A 5,270-nucleotide genomic window follows, 5' to 3' on the forward strand; every position below is an offset into this window, starting at 1 on the left:
AAATGTGAATCAAATCCAAAATTCTAAAACTAGAATGTATATATGCAATTTAGTAATAATTTCTTACTAATATCTAAGCTTATACTTACAATATCTAGGATGGAAAAACAAGTGGAAGAAAACCATTAACATCCCTTAGGAGGTATTTTTGAATCCTCATCTTGTTTTAATAATCAGAAGTGTATAAGTAATTATTTCTCAAAGCAATTTTGAATACATAAAGAGAATTAAAAATGGGACTGATTTCTGATAAGTAATTTGAAAAAAATAAAATAGAAGTTCAAATAGTAAAATATCAAAAAACAGAAAAACAGAAAATAATGGGCTATGAATGTTAATTTTATCCATGGATTTAAATAGTTCAGTTTTCTGTATTAAAAAGCAATGATCCTCATACTGTATATTAAAAACAAAATTCAATAGACATTTATCTCGAGAAGTTATACCAATGGCTAGTAGATACATGAAAAGATGTCCAATATACTAGTCATCCAAAAAGTGCAAATGAAAACATAATGAGATGCCAGTTCACACACCCAAAGATGGTTAGAATAAAAAAGACAGATATTAATAAAAAGTTTGAGAGCATGTGGATAAATTGGAAGCTTATACGCTACTGGTATATAAAAATAATATAGTAACATTGGAAAACATAATGACAAGTCATCAAAAAACTGAACATAGACTTACCATATGACCCATCAATTATATTCCTTAATATATACTGAAGAGAATGAAAGCCTACATTATTCAAAAATGTGTTCATGAATGTTGATAACAGTTTTATTCATAATAGTCAAAAGGTAAAAGCAACCCAAATGTCCAATGGTTAAGTAAAATGGCTAACCAAAATATGATGTATCTACTCAATGCTATTCAGTTATACAAAGAAAGTGCTGACAAATGTTCTATATCACAGATGAATATTGAAACTAATATGCTAACTTTAGAGGCTACTCACACACACACACAAAAAAAAAAAAAAAAAAAAAAAAAAACATATTGTATGATTCCATTTACAAGAAATATGCAGAATAGAGAAATCTACAAAAAGAGAATCTCCCTATGCCTGGGAGAGCTGAAAGGCAATAGGGTTTGACTAGATGATCTTGTGGTTAGTTGTCTGATGCTTATAGTACAGGCTACTGGTATGTATCAAATAACACAGTCAATATAGCTATTTGTAAATGAATGAGGGAATGAATGAACAGATAAATAAATAAAATTATGAGTTACTTAGAAAAGGTACACCCAAACTTAAAAGATTGAGCAAAAATCAGCGGGCATATGAAAGGAGTGGTGGTAAGGCTAAATAAACAAGGTATTTTAAAACCGATAAACTATGTACAGACCACAAAAAGTTATGGAACTTATCCTTATCAACATTTACATGTTTAACAATAAAATATTAAATAAAGCAAAATTAATATGAATATAAAAATATTGATGAAACCATAATTCTTAAAGAAAATTTTTGAGCATGGAGATTTGAACAATAGTCCTTTTATGAAGTACCCAAAATCACGGGCACAAATACAAGCCAATAACAGCAAAACAAATATTAAATACTTTACAGCATACATTGTGTACACGAAATTATCTAATAACAGTGAAATAAAACTAAAAGTTAGCAAAACATTCTTTTTAAACAACAAAGACAGCATTTTAGACATCAAAAATCACTGTGATCATTAGTTTCAAAGTTAGCTATTTTCCAACTCTTAAATTATTTCCACTTAATTCCAAAATCCATACCATCTCTTCAGAGATGATGTCCTAATGCCAGCAGCCCCAAACTTACTTCCTCCTCATATCTGTTACTGTACCTAGTCTCATTCGCATAATTATTAACTAAATGATACCTGGTTTTGTATTCTAATTGAATAATGCATGTAAATGCCTTGAGGACAGAAGCACCATAATACATTTATTTAAATACCTTCCTGAACATAGCAGATTCGCAGTAAATGCTTATTAATTGATTTCATTATATAGTTGAGAAGGCAGTGGTCTGGAAATTAAGGGACAGGAGTTCTTGACCATTATTAGAAAGGTCTAATTACTTTCAGCATGTTGCTTTACCTCCCTGGAGTTTAATATCCTCCTTCATTAAAAGAAGTAGTATTAAAATGTTTCTAAGATTCCTCCCAGTTCTAAAATTGTATGATGGAGCATAGAAGGGAAGAAAAGACATCCTTCAGTATATTAGAAAATTCCCCTCCATGTGCAGAAACACTGGTGCCTTTGAATGGCAGGGTTTGAAACAGATTACACATTGTCCAGAAGAGAGTCAACCCTTAGCTTTACATCAGTGGTTGAATTCTTTGTGGTTTATTCTCACTAACCCAGTGTTTCCTTATTACCACCCACCCCGATCCAAGGGGGATATACATGTGTCTGAGTATGTGTGTATAATTGCCTCTCTGACGACATTCCAAGACTAATATAAACACCTTTTAAATTATCCATTACTGCATGTCACTTTTCTTCCATGAGGAAGAAGTGGACTGTATTTATACATTTGAATTTCAAACAAACTTTTCCATTACCCCATTCTTTCCTTTCTTTCTTTTTTAAAAGTTTTTGTTGTAAATTGAGTGAAAGTTTACAGGGCAGATTATCAGTTTTACATTCAATCCACCATATTTTTTGTTTTATTGCAATAATTACAATCTCTTCCATGTATCATCAGTCAACAGTATTTACTCTATTCCTTTTTTTTTTTTTTTTTTTGATGTACACATATAAAACAGAAAGGGCACACAATGGAAGCTAGCCTCCTGTCTGCAGGCACACAGCCTTTCTCAGTCCATGGGCCTAGACTCCTTAGCTGCTCTATCTCTCTATGCCATTGCCTCTGTCACTATCTTAGCTGTCAATGCTTTTCTGGTTAGGATCCCATGCTCCACTCATGCTCTTCCCTCTTGATGGTCCTAGGGTACCTGAAATGAAAGATTAACTACTCTCCCCTTTTATTTATATCTCTCCTACATTAACAGTTGTGACAATCACCATTAGTCCTGATAACAATTACATAGAATTGAATTATAAAATCCGGTCAGTTTGAACCGTAAGGTCAGCAGTTCAAGTTCACCAGACACTCCTCTGAAACCCTATACAGAGTTGCTAAGAGTCGGAACAGACTCAAAGCCACTTATCAACAACAACAATCCTCATCCTCCCCATTCCCATTTCACCAGATCAATCTGGAAAAAAGGAAAACTATTTAGTGGGGGGTTGTACCTTATCACCTCTGGTTATGAAACTAAGCACACTCATGCAAGCTTGTAAACCAGCCACTTCATATCTTTATAGCTGCCCATTTTTTATAGTTAATGTCTAAGTTGCCCTTCTCTATCAACACAATGTACTGACGAGACAAGCTTGATCCTTGATATGCAGAACCTTCCCTTTCAGTTGGAATTTTGAGGAACTATATCAATAAGCAAAGATGCTCTGGTAGCATAGTGGTTATGAATCGGGCTACGAACCTTAAGGTCAGCAGTTCGAAACTACCAGCTGTTCCACAGGAGAAAGATGAAACTTTCTGCTCCTGTAAAGATTTATAGCCTCGGAAACCCTGTACAGGGTTGTTATGAGTCAGAACCGACTCCATGGCACATAACCACCACCACCATATCCATAAGCAAAGACCCAATTCATCAAATTGTAGAAATTTACTCTTGGTCCCTGTATCAAACTTCTTTATCTTCAGCTGGTTGAGTTCTGGTCAGCTAGCCTCCAAGCTATGTTAGAAGGGTACAATCTGCAAGCTATGTAATTCTTGCATGTCTCCCCCCACTTCAGGTCAGCTGGCACTTCTCTCTCAGTTCTAGCCTCCAGTGACTAGGTCAGTGTCAACAGGCTTGGGAATTAACACGCTTCTGTAAACTTCAGACCAGCCAGTCCTTCCTCTTCTCTCTTTCTCATCTCAAGGTCCATGGTTATCTATGGAACTTGGCCAAACAAAGCCTATGTCTTCATTGCTGCAATTCCCCCACTTCAACTCACAAGTAGACCAGGATGATCATCGGTGAGCAAACAGGTCTGCTCTGTGTTCTCTTTGAGTTTCAGTCTTAGAAGGGGAATTACCTTGATTGGATGACATCTCTTACCTTAACAGCTCCAAGGCAAAGACCTTGCTTGCTATTCTAACAGTCCAACAGCCTGTTGTTGTTTTTTTTTCCCTGCTAGTCTTTATCTCAAGAAATATCTTCTGTTCCTCTTGCCACTCTGGGTTGGTCTACATGTCTTTTCAAGTGGTAAGGTCCTACCTCAGAAGGTTCTTGATGGGGCTCAGGATTCCACCTAAGGACCCAAACTCTACAAAGGCTTAGCAAAAAGTCTATTTCCCTGTGCAAGTTTTAATTCTCCTTGTAACTAATCCAATCAATTATAGGCTGAAGATGAGTTTACAAGCTTTTATAATCATATTTCCCAATATTCCTTTCTATGCCATTCAAATATCTATTTTACAATAGAAGGCAGGGGAAACAAATATCCACAAGATAGTCAAGCACCCTAGCATTATTTCCCCTCCTTTACCCATTCCAACTATGTCTAGATCCCTGTATCAAAGACCCCTTTTGTTCAAAGGTTTTGTACACATCACTATGTAACTATATCTCATTTAGTCCATGCACACCACCCTAAGTCAACTCCTATCTTCCTTGTTTACTTCCCTCCCTCCCACTTCTTGTGTATTGCCCTCCCCCTCCTTATATATTGCTCTCCCCATCAACTGAGCTATCATGTGTCTACCACCTAACCCATGAATTACTCCTTCCCACCCCTGGAAAACACCACATGAAATTTTCTTTTAGATTGAAAATCTCTTCTTCAGCTTTTACAATAATGGTCTTATGCAACATTTGTCCTTTTGTGGCTGACTAATTTCACTCAGCATAATGTCCTCAAGGTTCATCAAGTTATGAGGTGTTTTACTGTGTCCTTGTTATTCTTCAAGGTAGCATAGTATTCCTTTTTATGTATGTACCGAAGTGTGTTTAGGCATTCCTGCATTGATGTACACGTACACTATGTGTATTTGCTATTATGAATGGTGTTGCGACAAAAATTTTTGTACATAAATCTACTCATGTTCTGGCTCATATTTCTTGTGCATACATACCAAGTGGAGGAATTGCTGGATCATAAGGAATTTCTAGTTCCAACTTTCTGAGGAAGCACTATACAGTTTTCCAAAGTGGTGGAACTATTTTACAGTTCTATCAACAACATAGGAGGGTCCCAGTCTCTCCACAGTCTGG

This window comes from Chrysochloris asiatica, unplaced genomic scaffold, assembly GCF_000296735.1.
Source record: "Chrysochloris asiatica unplaced genomic scaffold, ChrAsi1.0 scaffold00014, whole genome shotgun sequence".
NCBI classification, from domain to species: Eukaryota; Metazoa; Chordata; class Mammalia; order Afrosoricida; family Chrysochloridae; genus Chrysochloris; species Chrysochloris asiatica.